The 18,564-nt window shown below is 33.6% G+C and overlaps 1 protein-coding gene across 1 annotated transcript in view; it reads right to left on the bottom strand.

The window, feature by feature from the left end:
* LOC127855604 (uncharacterized) overlaps nucleotides 1–18,564 on the bottom strand; it is a 380,241-nt gene that overhangs the window by 44,385 nt on the left and 317,292 nt on the right. The gene's annotated exons all lie outside the window — the stretch shown is intronic.

Raw genomic sequence — 18,564 nt, 5'->3', positions numbered from 1 at the left:
ATGAAGCTAGTAAATACGGACAGAAGTGGGGATCTTTTGCTAGTAGAGATGAAGAGGGCAATTATCTCCTCTTAGGTATGAGGGACATGGCAACAAAGTCATCGCTAGATACGCTTGACACATTTAAAGAAATCATCAGTGACATTAATACTGCATCTGCTAATGATAATGCTGGAAAAGAAATACTAGTAAATATTAAAAACACAATGAGTGATAGAGCTTCAACGGAAAAGAAGTTTAATGAAATATTAAAAGACTACCGCAATGAAATATTGCCTGAAGTAATAGATAAATTTGAAACACTCAATGAAGAGTCTAAAATGGCCATAAGTCACATGAATAACTTTTTCTGTGGTCTACATTCCCTTGTGCATATGGCAGAAACTGCACAGAAGACAATATATGAAGTTGAAAATGCTCATTTTTAGGGAGATATTCCAATAGAAAACAAATAATTTCTACGCAACGGTCAGTCAGGCACTGTAAGAGTACTGTTCACTGCTTGTAAAGCATTTGCACGTCGTGGAGACCAAAAAAATGGCTGCCATGGTAACTTTGTGACATTTATAAAGTAATTCTTAACTGACAATGGATATCTATCCTTGCCACTGCAACCGTTGAGAGGCAATCGCTTTAATATCCTTTTTGTAAATGCTGGCCATGTTTTCTTTTTTTAAAACAAAATGATCGAGTTTCTCCGTAACACTCCCAATTTGAATGGTCTCCTGCAGTCTGTTCTAGCAGACCTTCAACAAGACTTTTTTATTGCTGGATTGAAGGCATTAGGCCTTGTGTCAAAATTGATAACAACCCCCCTTTGGCATGTCATCGAGAGTAAGGACATTTCCATTAATGATATGGCTAAGCGATATCTAGAGTTGAAACTTTTTCTTGACAACACAGTTGAAAACATAGAAACAATTTTGTCTGGTCAGGCTCAACTTTATGCAGATGTCAGTGTGAAAAAAGACAAAGTGTTTGAGAAATTGATAGAGCCGAATGAAAACATTGACGATCATGTTTGTACAATATTAAGTGTTATGTTACCCGCACCTTCTAAACTTGTCCAGCATGAATTTGGTGACCACTTGCCGGGGGGTTTACATGAAAATGTGGATGTTGGTGTAACAAAAAGCGCTGACAAGCATAACAAATATCCAGAAAGAGTTGTTGCTTATGTAGATTATTTGTTAGCTCAAAAGCCAAATATATCATCGTTAGCACTCGAATCTCAGATTACATTTTCATTGAATGAGACTGATAAATGGCTTCAAAGTAAATCCCCAGCTGAAATAGACAGACTTATCGTAGAAAGTAGAAAGGAAGTAAAAAATGAACGTGAAAAATTCAAGAACAGGGAGACTGCCATTAGAAATAAAAGATTAGAAAATCAAAGAATTCAGTTTGAAATTAAGGCAAGGCAGGAACAGAAACGAATTGAAAAACTCGAAATGGAAACTGCAGATATGCAGTTCTTTGGACTTTATCAGAGTGTAGAGCAAATTGATTCAGAATTAAATTTGATAAAAAGTATAAAAGAAAAGGAAGAAGCCCTGAAGGCCCAGTTACGTTTTAGAAAGAATGTTTTTAAGCAGAAAGCAGATCCCGACGTGTTTGCTTTCAGCAAAGTTATTGATGGGAAAAGGGTAAATCTAAGTGTGGAGGAATTAAGGGCAAACGTTTATAAGTTAGTAAGAGGGGCCTTTGACATTCAAAAACCTGGGCCAGGGGGGGATGCAAATGGTTCACTGTTGGTTGGAAAGCGGGTGAAGCAAAAGTTTTTAGATGATAGGGGAAATGAGTTTTGGTCACTAGGAAATGTAATATCACAGGTGCCTTTAACTTTTTATAATAATTTAATATTTAAAGGATAATTTTGACTAAACATAATTATATTTGTTTGTTCAAATGCATATGTCTAAAATTGAAACATAACTTTTTCAGGTGCCGGGCTTCCCGCGGTGGTTCAATATCAAATATGACAACGACCACGCTATATACTCCGATAATTTAGCAGAACATTACCGCGCAAAAGACTTGGAAATCGTGACCGAGGACATGAATTAACAGCAGATTGATACATTCCAGCCACCAAAGGTAAGCTTGACAGTTACTGTTTTCACTTCATACAGTGGATAAACGAAATCACGATACCAAGTCTTGCAAATAAATGCACATGCTTTCGATATTTTTGATTTACTGCACACTGTATTGCAATGCTTAACAATTCAATGTGCACCATGCCATGCTATTATTAAAATTATACTCGTTTGTTCACTGTGCTTAAGTTCTTATTGTTTACGAAGGGGTCAAAACTTTAAGTTCTGCTGCATCAGACAAAAAAGTTTCGACCCCTTCGGTATCCCATAAGAGGAGGGGGGGGGGTGTATAATCTTTCTGTTCTATAACTCCATCATGCATATTTAAATATCTATACAAAATATATATATCTTTATTTGTCTCAATGAGATTTTTCTTATGATTTATTAGAACCCTATTTCGCATTAAAAAAATTAATCTAGAAAATGGACGCATTTCATATTTTCAAAAACATTAAAAGAGCTGTCACTCCTTCATATATTGTCTAAATTCAGAAATGAAAGCAGTTCTGTGTTCGTCTCATTGAGATCTTTCCAGAGATATATTACAACCCTTTATCCTAAAAAAATATATATATATATATATTCAGCGGAAAAAGGGCAGATAATTCCGGATTTTCAAAAAATTAAAAGGGCCATAACTCCTTTATACATAGCCGGATTTCAAAAAATTAAACAGATCTGAACTTGTATTGACGAGACCTTTCCAAAAATATATAACACTCTACCATTTCATTAAAATAAAAAATTAGTTTGTTGTTGCTACTTTGATCATTTTCTTTCGAAAATAAAATAAATTATAGTAAAGTAAAATCTTCTTTTCGCGGTCGTAATGTGTTAAAATTCGCAAACTGCGTAAAAATGAATGTAGGCATATGGTGATATTTTTACTTGTTTTACAGTCTGTGTGTGAATTTTTTAAAGACTATTTTGCGTACCAGAACAAATACATGTATATCACTACGCATGGTTACATTTGATAGATTTTAAGCGCTTTTATGACCGAATTAAAATTATTGTTAAGGTTATTAGATCTATTTATGTTAAATGTCACGTTGAAAAAATCAAATGGGATAAATAGAATACTTATTTAGGCTTAGGCTCGCGCTTCCGGCGTTCTAAGCCTCGCAACATAAACTTCTCTGTATTCAACGCTAACCTAGGCTACTCTATATTCACAACATGCCAGCCATAATCAAGAGTGTTGAGGCTTGTGATGCCAATCCATACTTTGGCTTGGTAAAACACCCTCAGGCTGTGAAATGCTACTGCATCCGACGTCGGTGGTAATGATTGGACTTGAACTGCACTGCAGCTGGTAATTACCTTGGCCGTAACGCAATTCATTCAAGTTCGTACAATCTGACCCATCATATATTGTTGCAATCAAGGATTCTCCGTTTCCATGTATAGATTCATGGATAGATGATGCCAGAAAATCCTCACATGTTTTACGAAAGGAAAGTGTTTTTTGGAAAAGCTTAATAACAACAGGTTTTCAATTCCAAACATCCTTGATGTCGTATCACAGCTCGTTAACGCATGGAGCAAAGGTAGATAGTTCATCTCCTATACATAATCGTGTTTCTGAATATCCCACAGCTTAAAAGTTTTCCCTGCTGATTTTGAATTTGACCTAAAATGAATTGGATGTAAATCAGATATACGATAGCGGTGTAACAGGAGAACCAGTAGGTCGGTGTCTTCGCCTATCAGGGTGACAGGGCTTTGTTCTGCAAGCTGGACGGCCGTCTCCTCTATAATGATATCTGCATCCCCTTGCGCATGAATTACGTCTATGCATTCACTGGCAAAGCATTCAACTAACTATTCAATGAACTTCTGTTTGTTCTCTTTGTTGTTTAAAAACACATCTTTCTTCGTGCGAAGAGCAGTTTCTGACGAAAACTTGACATGTGTTGCTACTTTTCCCTTTGTTCGACGAAAATGAGTTAAGTCTTTGGTATCTTGTCCATTAGGGTATCCATAAAAAACATGTGATGTGGTGTTCATACTTCTGTTTAAGATAAGAATAGTAACTGCGGCAGATATCGTTGAATATCTGTCCAGCCTTCCAAGGAATACGGTGAATGAGAGAACCCCCATCAATGATAATCATGTGTGAAGGGTCAATTTTCACAGGCAAGGATGCTTCAAACTTGCATTGTTTCAATAACGCATCGACTAATTAAGACTTTTGAGCTTCTCTAGGCATGCCATTATTGTTGAAAAGAGAGGATGGAATACTTTCTAGCTCAAACTGAAAGATTGAAGAGGTATCATCAATGTACCTATTTTGAGAGTTGTTTCCCTTCGAGGGAGGACGTGTTATTTTTGGACGGAGCGAAAAAATACATAAAACATAGTAAAGGGAATATTTTCACTGGATTAAAGTGGTATTTGTGAAAAATGGAAGTTTTCTTGTAACGAGGTAATATGACTTTCATTTTAAATTGAAAAATAACTACAATGTAAAAACTTTTTATAGTGCACATGGTCACGCTATGCTACAAAAGAGGATGTCGCCATATTGAATGTGTACATCTTGACATATGTGTAAACTGACAATAATACGCACGCCTGCACAACAAGGTAAAAAAATGTATACTTCTCAAAAGAAAATAGTAAATGGCGGATAAGCGAAAGCACATTAGTACAAGCGGGAGTGAGTTAGAGTCAAGTATAAGTGAAGTAGTGGTAGAAAAACAAAAGAAGAAAAAAGGTAAAATAGTCGCATCAAAAGGAAAAACGATCCCTGAAACACAGGGTGAAAGCATGGAGAGCCAAATTCAAGATTTGAAAGTCGAACTGAAATTGATGAGCGATAAGTTGACATCGTTTATAGATAAAAACGACTAATTTACAAAGGAACTGGTAACTAAAATAACAACACAGGTTAAAGCAGAAATAGTAAAGCCATTTGAAAAGAGAATTGAAACTCTAGAAGCAAAGTTGTTCGAAAAAGAACTGGACAGTGACAAATTAAGTAGGAAAATTGAAAGCCTTGAAAATGATCTGAAGAAAGCAAAGGAAAGTAAACAACATGACAATACATGCATAATTAGGGTCATGGAAAAACAATCAGGTAAACTCAACGAGCTTGAGCAGTATGGAAGACGGAATAATATCCGGATAGCAGGGTTAGCCGAAGCGAGCAATAATAAAAAATAACAATACAATAAAATGACAAGTGAAACGGCAGAAGAAACAAGCAAGGCAATAATACAATTTCTAAATGAGAAGATCGAGGGGCTAAATCTTTGCATAAACGATATTGACATAGCACATCGACTAGGCAAGAGAGATACCAATAGTAAACCAAGAGCAGCAATTGTGAAATTCGTGTCCAGGTACAAGAGAGACCAAGTGATGAAAAATAGAAGGTGCCTGAAAGGTTCCGGCATCTTTCTAAATGACGACCTTACAACGCTGAACCAAACTGTTTTGATGTCAATAAAACGTAAACTGAACCAAGAACGAAATGAAACAGCTTGGTCCTGGGAAGGGAAATTGCACGTGAAAACAGCAAGAGGTACAATTACCCAAGTACGATTTGACGAGTTCAGCAAATGGACAGGGCCAGAATGGAACACCGTACTCAAACAGTTTAACAATTCATAATATGTGTGGATTCTATCTTACATCGAACAGTATACGCATAAGCGTTTTTCCACGAGGAAATGATGCTTGAAACCATGCACTGGTGATTTTTGTTAAAGGGATATGTTGAATCATAATTTGATCACATTTATAAGACATCAAACTCTCTTAAAAATGGAAAATAATAGTTAACTAATTATTTGTATATTGCCAAACAGTAGTTTTTTGTGTTTTTCAGCTTATAAAAACAAAGTTCGCTTATCAATGCATAAAAGCGTTCGTTAACTGTATTATAAATACATAATTACGGTGTAATTATATGCATTTGTGTGAATTTTAAATACGATTTTGGATAGCTATGTATAATCTAATGAATTATTTGTATACTGCAAAACGCTAGTTTTTTCAATCTATATAAAAAAAATAAGTTTTTTTTATTGATGCAAAAAATTATAAAGCGGCTAAAAGGTATAATTTGTAAAATAAGTAATGAGATGTTCAAGTAGACCGGTTTTTTATATGAATGTACCTATAACAATTAGAATGATAAACTATATGCATGCCTTTTTGTAATATATAGCAAGTGGTCCGAATGCTTATCTTATCGATTTTTTCGCTTTTTCGCTCCATTAGATTAGCTGGTAATCGGATATTTATGCTACAGGACACGTGTTTAATTTGTCAATTAGGATAGCAATCGATACAAACTTTTGATATGCTTATTGTGTCCAAAATAAGGCTAATCTAATGTGTTCTCGCTTTTTAGCTACATTAGATTTACCGATTATGGATAATATTGTGAAAAGTAAACGTCCTAAAAATCAATTATAGATACATAATTGTAGTGATGCTATATACATTTGGTATCCTTGATTAACTCTTTTCAAGGTAACCACTTACATGTAGAAAAACGTTATCATCTTGGATGTAGTTGCATGAAGACACAATCATATTGTTCAGCGATGCATAATGTATTGATACAGACAGTCCAGGCGTGGATAACTTTTATCAAATTGTCATCAAAATTGCAAAAGAATACATTCTAGATCACCCTCGAAGTTTTAGTGTGTCTTTTTTTAGTGGTGATAATGATTTAGACCATAATGTTGTTGTTTTTCTTGGTGTTATTGTACTGTTTACGAATATGTATGTAATTAGTTTTTGTAAGACAAACAAATTGACTCTCACAAGTGCAAACGCACGCACGCACGCACGCACCCACACGCACCCACCCACCCACCCACCCACCCACACGCACGCACGCACGCACGCACGCACGCACGCACGCACGCACGCACGCACGCACACACACACACACACACACACACACGCACACACACACACTCACTCCGATAAATTAAGTAATTATCAGATATTTATGCTACAAGATACGTGTTTAACTTGTCAATTAGCAAGCATTTACTATAGATCTAATGCAGATTTGTACCAAGTTGTTAAACATGTAAACAGGTAAATTATAAGATGGAATTAGATAAAACTGTTTGTATACTATTTGTACCCAAAATAAGACTAGTCCAATGTGTTTTTAATCATTTTAGCTGCATTAGGTAAACCGATTATCGGATAGTATTACAAACTTTCTATAAATCAATTATAGATAATAAATATAGTGTCGTTACATATATTAAAGTGAATTTAACTACTATTTGTTGACATCTTTGATTAACTTAATCTTTTAAAGTAACCACTAACATATGGCAAAACGATATCATCTTGGATGTAGTTGCATGAAGACACAGTTATAGTGTTCAGCGGAACATAGTAATTGATACATACGGTTCTTACGTGGAGAACTTTTACCAAATTGTGAAGCCTCAAAATTGAAAAAGAATGTATCCTAGATCATCCTCGATGTTATCGTTTTTTCAGTGGTAATAATGATTTTGATCATAGTGTTGTTGTTTTCTTGGTGTTATTGTACTGTATACGAACATGTATGTAATAAGTCTTCTTTAGAGAAAAACAAATCGGCTCGCACAAGTGCAAAAACAAACCCACACGCACGCGCATACACGCACGCACGCACGCACACACACCAAACACACACATTCACACACAATACCGCGTGCGCACACGCACGAACGAATGCACGTACGCTTTTCTGGCATTTTATACGTTTGCATCCATAGATAGACATCCATATAAGTTGAGCTTAATGACTAATAGAAAAGAAAAAATGACAAAAGTAACAAAACCACGCAAAAGAAATAATACACTCACATATTTACACTCATGAACTAATTATATTCCTTTTTTTTATAAATATTTCATTTATACAGAAACTAACGACCACGCACTATTTATTTTTTTTATTATACATGTTATTCATGTCTTTAAACTCGTTTTTAACACAACTCTCTCATCTTAATAGGCAAGATCCATTATACATTATCCATTATTTCTTTTTACTTCTTTTTTCTATGGAATATTCATCTGTTTGTATCCCTAATTTTTGTTTTCTATTTTTGTTCGTATGTGTAAACATCTTATGTCTTATAATAGAAACCAACTGGATATGTTTTAAAAAAGAAACTAACTGGACAAGCACACACAAACTATCATTAACATCACCCTCCACCTTTTTAAATGATTAAATTATGTACTTTAAATGTTAAAGGGATAAACAACAAAGACAAACGCATTAAAATCTTCAAATGGTTAGACGACAAAAAATATAGTATATGCCTTTTACAAGAAAGTCACTTGACACATACTTTAGCACAAACCTTAAAAGATGAATGGGACGGAGAAATCTATCTCAGTGGAGAACATACTAATAAACAAGGCATTGCCTTTCTGATAAAAAATAATATAGGGGTCACAGTCGATAACTTTAAGGAAATAATAATTGGCAGACAGGCAAGTATAGATATCAAAATACAAGAAACACAAATAACATTAATCAACGTCTACGGCCCTAACATAGACGATTCCACATTTTACGAAACATTACAATCCTTTATAATCAATAACCAAAATAAAAATATTATAATCGGTGGTGATTTCAATACTGTCCTGAACCCGTTATTAGATAAAAAGAATGGAAACCTTTATACTCATACTAAAAATAGAAACATTTTAAACAACATAATTGAAAACTACAATATGATAGATATCTGGCGTACAATATACCCAAACGAAAGCAAATTCAACTGGCACTCAAACACAAAACCAACAATATTTTGTAGATAAGACTATTTTTTAATATCTGAATCTCTTTGCAACATAATTGATACATGTAACATAAAACCAGGATTTATGACTGACCACTCTCTAGTTGAACTTAAACTGCACAATATACAACCTGAAAGAGGCCCTGGATACTTTAAAATGAACAACAGCATCTTATTAGATACACAATATCAAACACAAATAAAACAGGAAATATTAAATACAGTTCAAAATAATAAATATGCAAACCCTAACACCTTATGGGAAGTAATTAAAGGAAATATACGTAACACAACAATTAGATACACATCATTTAAACAAAAAGAAACACACAAACTTGAAAATGAAACCATCAAAACCATTGAAAAACTTGAAAAACAATTGCATCAAACAAACACAGATGATACCACCGACTTTGAAAATGAAATAACATTAAAAAAACAAATATTAGATGGAATTTATCATACACATCTCAATGGAATAATACTAAGAGCGCGTGCACAGCATGTTGAACACAATGAAAAAAATACAAAATATTTCGCAAACATTGAAAAACGTAGAAGTGAACAAAAAACTGTACACAGATTAGTAGTCAATGGCAAAGATATAACAAACGGAACTCAAATACTAGAAGAACAACGTTTAATTTTCGAAACCCTCTATAATAGAAAAAATGTTGAAAATAACACCCGTTTTAAAAATACACATCACGCTTTAAACCAGGAGGAAACACAACTGTGCGACGGATTGCTTAATGAATATGAATGTTGATTAGCTCTAAAAGAAATGCAAAATAACAAAAGCCCAGGATCTGATGGCATCACAATCGAATTTTATAAAATATTCTGGAATTATATAAAAACACATCTAATTAATTCACTTAACTATTCATTTAACAACGAAAACTTAACTACGCTACAAAAACAAGGTATTATATCACTTATTCCAAAACCCGGAAAAAACTTATCAAATCCTTATCAAACTGGCGACCTATTAGTTTACTAAATAATGAATATAAAATTGCAACTAAAAGTATAGCAAACAGAATAAAAAAAATATTACCATCAATCATTTCAAAATCACAATCTGGTTTCATAAAAGGACGTTACATTGGTGAAAACGTTCGTCTTATCCAAGAATGCATAAACTATTTCAACAATTCAAATAATCCTGGTCTAATATTCTTTGCAGACTTTGAAAAGGCATTCGATTCGCTTGATCATTCATTTATGTTCTCTTACTTAGAAAATATGAACTTTGGTGAAAGTCTCATTCAATGGGTCAAACTATTCTATACCGATATTAACAGTATAATCATTAACAATGGCTTCTTTTCGAACAGTTTTAACATCGAACGAGGGGTTCGACAAGGATGTCCACTCTCATCATCGCTATTTATTATTTGCATCGAGTATCTATCACATCACATCCAATCAAATAAACACATTAAAGGCATATCACTAGAACCTGACGAAGAAATCAAACAATCCCTATTTGCTGACGATGCAACTTATTTTTTAAATGACAATTACGATTCTTTCCATAACCTAATAGAGTCGCTAACCCTTTACGGAATGACATCGGGTCTTAAACTAAACAAAAGTAAATGTACTGTGCTTCGAGTAGGTAAATTAAAACAAAGTAATGTTCAATATAAAAAAGAAATGAAATTTAATTGGACATCCGATGAAGCCACAACGTTAGGAATTACTTTCACAAATAATGAAAAGGATACAGTTCTTAAAAACATACTACCTAAATTACAGAATTTTAAAAACTGCTTAAAATCATGGCATCATCGTAAACTTACACTAATCGGAAAAAACACAGTATTGAAAACGTTTGCACTTCCTAAATTAATATATGTTTTAACAGTTCTCCCAAATTCACCAAATGATGTTATAAACGATATAAAATCAGCAATATTTAATTTCATATGGGACGGTAAGCCTGATAAAATAAAAAGAACTCAATCTGTAGAAAATGGAGGTATCCAATTAACGAACATTTACTCATTCTTGAATGCAATCAAATGCAGCTGGGTTAAAAGATACCTAGATAATACCAATACGAGTACATGGAAATCATTCTACCAGAAAATCCTAAAAAAATATTGTGACTCCTTACTCTTTGAATGTAACATCAGCAATACTATCTTACATGAAATTGCAAACGAAAACATATTTCTGTCTGATGTTCTATCAGCATGGAGTGATGTCACTCATAACCTAGAAACCCAAACCAGCAGTAAAACTATTTTATGGAACAATAAAGACATAACTTCAAACAAAAAGACGTTTTTCTATAAAGCTTGGTTTGAACGAAGCATTAAATATGTCGACCAATTATATGACTACAGAATTAAGGATTTCTACTCTTTTGATGATATATGCTACATATACGGAATACCTTCAAATAATTTTCTGAAGTACTACACACTAATCAAAAGCATACCCATACATATTAAATCTGAAATCAATACAAATAATACACCATGTACTCAAACAACATTCGTAGAAAACATACTTGGAAGAAAAAACAAAACGAATAAAATATTTTACACACTACAAATAAAAAACCCTACAGAAAACTCCAAACCCCAAAATAAATGGCAAGTCCTTTTCGGAGAACATGAACTTAATTGGAAACACATATTTACCATGCCATATAAAGCAACTATTGAAAGTACACTGAGAAATTTTTAATATAAATACATCCATAGAATTATAGCTACAAATAAATATCTCTTTAAATGCAAATTGTCTAATTCAAATCTGTGTGACTTCTGCGGTGAAAACATCGAAACTATAGAACATCTTTTTTGGGAGTGCAAACACATCCAGCCTATTTGGAATCAATTAGTATCTTTTCTTGAACAACAGCAACTAAACATTAAACTATCCTTCTTAAATGTAAGTTTCGGAATTTACTCATTGAAATCAATAGACTGTAATAATATTGTGAATTTTATTATTATATTGATGAAATATTTTATCTTTCACATGAAGTACAAAAAAACAAGTACCACATTTTAATTGTTTTGTCCATAGTCTTAAACTAAAAATCCAGATTGAGAAAGAAATAGCCCTCAGTAATGACACATTACAAATCTTTGAACAAAAATGGAATCGGATTAAATTCTCATAATGTTTGTTCACTTATATACATTTCACTCTAATGTTAGTTTATCTTTCTTAAATATTTTTGTATATATTTTTTTCAATCTTATAAGATCATTGTGAATATATAACAAAACACACAAGTCCAGAATGCTTTCTTCCAACTTTACACAACTCATCATTTTTCATAACTATTCTTCTGTTGTTCTTTTCTTTTCTCTTTAAAAAAATATATTAGCATATCTTGTATAACATGTCTGAACTTTATTGCTTTGTACAATCACTACGTTGTATGATCATATGCATGTATACATTTTATGTATTATATTGAATAAAAACAAAAATGGAGATATCCAATTAACGAACATTGACTCATTCTTGAATGCAATCAAATGCAGCTGGGTTAAAAGATACCTAGATAATACCAATACGAGTAAAAGGAAATTATTCCTCCAGAAAATCTTTAAAAAAAATGGTGACTACTTAATCTTTGAATTTAACATCAGCAATACTATCTTACATGAAATTGCAAACGAAAACATATTTCTGTCTGATGTTCTATCAGCGTGGAGTGATGTCAATCATAACTTAGAAACCCAAACCAGCAGTAAAACAATTTTATGGAACAATAAAGACATAACTTCAAACAATAAGACGTTTTTCTATAAAGACTGGTTTGAATGAAGCATTAAGTATGTCGACCAATTATATGACTACAGAATTAAGGATTTCTACTCTTTTGATAATATATGCTACATATACAGAACATCTTCAAATCATTTTCTGATGTACTACACACTTATCAAAAGCATACCCATACATATTAAATCTGAAATCAATACAAATAATACACCATGTACTCAAACAACATTTGTAGAAAACATACTTGAAAGAAAAAACAAGACAAATAAAATATTTTACACACTACAAATTAAAATCCCTACAGAAAACTCCAAAATCCAAAATAAATGGCAAGTCCATTTTGGAGAAAATGAACTTAATTGGAAACACATATTTACCATGCCATATAAAGCAACTATTGAAAGCACACTGAGAAATTTTCAATATAAATACATCCATAGAATTATAGCTACATGTACAAATAAATATCTCTTTAAATGCAAATAATCTAACTCAAATCTGTGTGACTTCTGCAGTGAAAACATTGAAACTATAGAACATCTTTTTTGGGAGTGCAAACACATACAGCCTATTTGGAATCAATTAATATCTTTACTTGAACAACATCAACTAAACGTTAAACTATCTTTCTTAAATGTAAGTTTCGGAATTAACTCATTGAAATCAATAGACTGTAATAATATTGTGAATTTTATGGTTATATTGATGAAATATTTTATCTTAAACATGAAGTACAAAAAACAAGTACCAAATTTTAATTGCTTTGTCGCTAGTCTTAAACTAAAAATCCAGATTGAGAAAGAAATAGCCCTCAGTAATGACACATTACAAATCTTTGAACAAAAATGGAATCGGATTAAATTCTCATAATGTTTTGTCCACTTATATACATTTCACTCTAATGTTAGTTTATCTCTCTAAAATAGTTTTGTTTATTTTGTTTATTTTTTTTTTCAATCTGACAAGATCGTTGTGAATATAAAACAAAAAACACAAGTCCAGTATGCTTTCTTCCGACTTTATACAACTCATCATTTTTCATAACTATTCCTCCGTTGTGCTTTTCTTTTCTCTCTAAAAAAATTAATATATATTAGCATTTCTTGTAAAACATGTCTGAACTTAATTGCTTTGTAAATCTCTATGTTGTATGATCATATACATGTTTACATTGTATGTATGATATTGCATAAAAAAAAATCAATGTACCTATCAGCAGCAGTTGTAAGGCTCTGAAACAAAAGTTGTGTATCAATTTGCAGACCTTTATCATCTAATTTTACAAAAGGCTTGCAGCGAACTTTTGAAGGTAAATTTGTTTTGCGGTATTCCACACATTCCTTGCAATGTACTTATTCCAATTGCCAATGCACATTCTGGATTCGCCGACTCATCAGCAGTAGCACCACTTTCAATGTTCCTAAGTTTAGTTTCTGTTGAGTCAAAGGGGTTTCTATCTCGAAAAAATGACAATATAGTCTCCATATCTTTGGAATCCCTGCAAATTCTTGCTTTGGTTGTTTCCTTGTGCTGCTCACTTGTTTATACATACTGTTTCTAAACTCCTGCATTGCTGAGTTCTTTGCAGACAAATGGGCATGGACAGTAACCATTTAGTTCTCTGTGTGTCTGACAAACCTCTCCCGCTTGTCAGGCCTACTGATGACTTCAATGACCTCATTAATACTTGTTCTATAACAAGGTCTGTTGAGAGACCGGCCCAATTATGTTCGCTCCGTTGTATCACATGTGCTCCAGCTTTGAAAGCTTCGTGCACGTCAGGATGCGTTTCATGCAAAGACAGCATATTTTGCAAGTAGATATAGGCAATTTTCAGGTACAGATTATGACCAGATGAAGCAAAGAATGGAAGAATCTTTTGCAAACTATCTAAATGCAAGGACCAGTCACCAGTTCTTTCGGCTCTTATGAATCGTTGTAACAACGAAACCATATCCATGTACTGGAGCCATAGACATGCTGTCCGATTAGAAGACATCTTTGACATTTCATCTTCGCACAGACGAACAATGTTTTGCAGATTTCCGTTTGTGCTTACGTCATTGGCTGATAGAAGTCCATTATCCAGATCGTCATACAACAATGCCAAGTTTTTTAGATCAGCGTTTTTCTGCAGATAAATGCCTGGTACTGGTTCATCATCGGATGAATGATCAAGACCTGAACTATCTTTGGAGCATGAAGGGATATTTTGATAGTCTGTAATATCATTCGTGCGAAGGAACGCGCTTTCTATAAGTAGGACTGTAAGGGCATTTTCGATAAGCATATGACCTCGTATTGCACATTGTACAGCTTTCCCAGACAACATATGTATCACTGAATTCGCAGCATAAACTGTTTGCATAACTTCATTTAGTCCTGACCCAGACATGAGATGACCAATACACCCTAGAAAGCTCATCTCTGTGTGAAACGCCCCAAGACGAAGCACTGTTTTCCTTAGTAAGCTTTGTGGGCTTTGTGATGCAATAATATATGTGGCCTTTTGGAACAGGGGCTGGTCGAAAGTAAGAACCGGCGTTTTGGAATATTTCCTAGCTTCGCCACATACAAAGTCGAGTCTTGTATAGATACAGCTGACATCACTTGGGTTAAGATCAATCATGGGTAAGAAAGTTATAGTGGATTTTTTCTGAATTGTTCCACAATGTTGGTCAAATGTTTGCATAAAACCAAACCAACTTGGTCTATTTGAACGTAGTGGCCATATCACTTTGTAGAAAATATCCAATGGTCTCTGCAATTGTCGCAGAACGCTTATTTCATGGAGTTCACTGAACACAAAATCATTAGAGGACTCAGAGGAAGGCACATAGTACTTCACTGGTATCTTGCCTATTTCTACAAGTTGATCAATAGAAACGTTGCGTCTTGGTACACATAATAAAACCTCAGATCCTGGTGTAGACGAAGCTATTATGCCCATCCAATGAAATGTGCCATGGCCATCTATGGTTCCAGTGTTGTGATCTACATTGTCTGCTACAAATTGTAGACATGGTTGATTGTCTGTTTCTTGACATGGTATACGTGTAGATAAGGCTGCCGCAGCATTTGATTCATAAAGTTGGACTTCGCTGTATGAGCAACAGAATCCGAGGCTATTAAGATGATCAATCAAAAATCTTGAGCCGAAGTGATGGTGAAGTTGGAAACCAAGTCCAAGCTGAAGCGGAGCAATGATATTTCTGGGGCCACATGCTTGGATAATGCTCTGACCTATTGAGGCAACCTTAATGTCGTTTGACTGACCTATGACAGCTTTCAGAAACATTTGAAGACTGTCTGGCAAAAAGGCAACATTGTTTTGCTTAGAAGATGTATGATTAAAATCTGGGTAATGATCTTTTGCCATATTAATTGAATTAATATCACATTTTAGCAATTTTGTAGCAGTTTCTAATAATTTAGTTTTCTTTTCCTTCTCAGTTTTCCCCTGTGAGTCTTCATAGAACGAATGAATTATGGAAGCTGCATTTGTTTTCAAAGAAATAATGTCACGTCTTCCGTTAATGCTGCTTATTACAACACCATTACCAAAATGCTGAATAACTTTCTGCTTCGTATGTTTTGTGGTATACGCTTTTTTACCACACACTCTTTGCATTTCAAACACTAAATCATTTACTGTTAAAAGTTCACACGATGTATTTTCAAGAAATGTAATGACATTTTTAAATGCCTGTTTCTGTTCACTATCTTCTGGACGACCAGGACTTTTCAATGAGGATGTGACACTATCGCCTGTTTGATATGCCTTCGGAATACATTTTTTCTGTTCTAAAATTCACATTACATTGCTGATGGTAAATCGCATCAGCAGCTGGTAGATCGATCACATGGCTCAAACGCCTTTCTACATCCTGTGCCCATTGATCACCGCTCTGCTTACAATGTTTTACTAGAGTGCTTTGAAATTCTAAGCTTCTTACAGGGTATTTATCAAACGACCTTTTTCTGTTCGATACTCCAAATTTAGCCAATGTATCACAAAATAAACACCTAGATTTAAAGACAACAGCAGGTGCTAAAGATCGCAATTCTTTCTCAGGTTTATCTTCCAAACTCTTATAAGGGCCTGGTCTTGTAAGTCTTTTCGGCATGAAATATGGACCATGTCACCTGGAGATACTGTCACATTGGTTGCATGTTTTTTTTTTCGCAAGGCGAATTCCTAGGCAACCTTTCTCACTTAGTTTAGAAAACGGCCTCTCATCCCCAATCGGCTCGTGGCACAATGGACAGCTCAACGTCATATCCATCTGGAAAATAAAATGCATGTATTTACTGTTCAGATTCATGTTTTTCATAGTATGCATATATACAAATATGCATTTTTTAAATGTCAGGTACACAGAAATGAGTAATTAATGACTACATTACATATTCCTTTTTCAAAAAAATCAAACATAGCAATTGTGAATATGAGAGTATGTTAATTTCACCATGCAAAAGGTTTTATTTATGATATTATGACCAAATAGGCTTCCGTAAAATCATTTTAAACCCTTTATTTACCTATTAAATTCAGTAGTACTTAATAACAAATAGGAGTATTCTGCGCATATTATTTGTATTTCATGACAAAAGATTGATGTTTCAACAATAGACCGTTCCATAATTTAGTCATTACATAATTATCTCCCCTGAATTCTCTCCGCGTCCGCCATTACACTGCTGCTTAACAATCGGTAACATATATAAGAGAGCACCGATTATTCAACGGATGAATTTCTTTCTAAATTCTAAGGCCGTCATTACATGGTCTTGGTTGTCTTGGAAAACTAACACATTGACACATTAAAAAAAGCATTTAATTAAATTAAATGCAATATTTTTCATTTGATTATTTGCATCAATCTTTAAATCGTGTATGCCTTTGCATTCCAGTGTTTAATTGCCCCTTTGTTCTGCATAATTCGATTATCTCGTTTTGATCAGATATTGTCCAGACGTAACTAACATGGTGTCATAAACCACACTGGGTGGCAGATGACAGTCTGGTCATTAAACACAATTGATGATGCCACCATGTCTCATCTTCCTGGTAGTATTAAGCAGTCATTTGGTAAGATAATTTACCTCCGACATACTTAACAGTTGCGTAAATAAGATATGTTACATATTTTACAAATTAAAAGTTATGTCCAATATAGAATATCAGAAATTGTACACCGTAAAGATACTAGCCCGTTTAAATTATGAAAAAATAAAGTATTTAAAAAAATATAAAAATAAAACATTTAACGTATTTAGCGGGTATCGGTTAATTAAAACTACGTCATTCCGTATGAAGATTTGATGTTACGGCAATGCACGAACGATATCATAAAACAATAAATTACATTTGACACCAAACAGAGGTAAAACATATTTAAAAAATATATATATGTATATAAATATATGCGTGTTAAAATGTTAGATATGTGTCACTCATACTCACTAGTAACGAGTTTTCAATATACATGAGTACACAGTTCAATTTGCATCATATGAAGTTGTGTTTTTGCAGTTGTATGTTAATATTCCTCAATAGCGTCATTCTTTGTACAAAACCCATCAAATTAAAATTACATGTAAATACTGTCATGTCCTTTGCTTTTAATATGGCTTTGTAGTATGTTTATTTTCAAAGCACTCCTTACACTTTCTAACACTCATTTATTTATCACACTAGCGTCCTCATGCCATTGATAATTATATTTTTATAATTAGATGTATTACTATTGTAATTTGTTGAAGCTTTTCTGCAAAAAAATATTACCGCTTATGCATAGAGCTCTTTATTGTGTCAAATTGTCGGCCTTTCAGTCATCTTTAATTTGATGCTTATGCCGCGTTTTTAAAGTTGCAAATAAATGTATTAATAAATTCGTTTGGCGCTTAAT

Source organism: Dreissena polymorpha, chromosome 13 (genome assembly GCF_020536995.1).
Source record: "Dreissena polymorpha isolate Duluth1 chromosome 13, UMN_Dpol_1.0, whole genome shotgun sequence".
Classification (NCBI taxonomy): Eukaryota; Metazoa; Mollusca; class Bivalvia; order Myida; family Dreissenidae; genus Dreissena; species Dreissena polymorpha.
The sequence above is the reverse complement of the archived record's forward strand: the minus strand, read 5'-3'. Positions and strand labels throughout refer to the sequence as shown.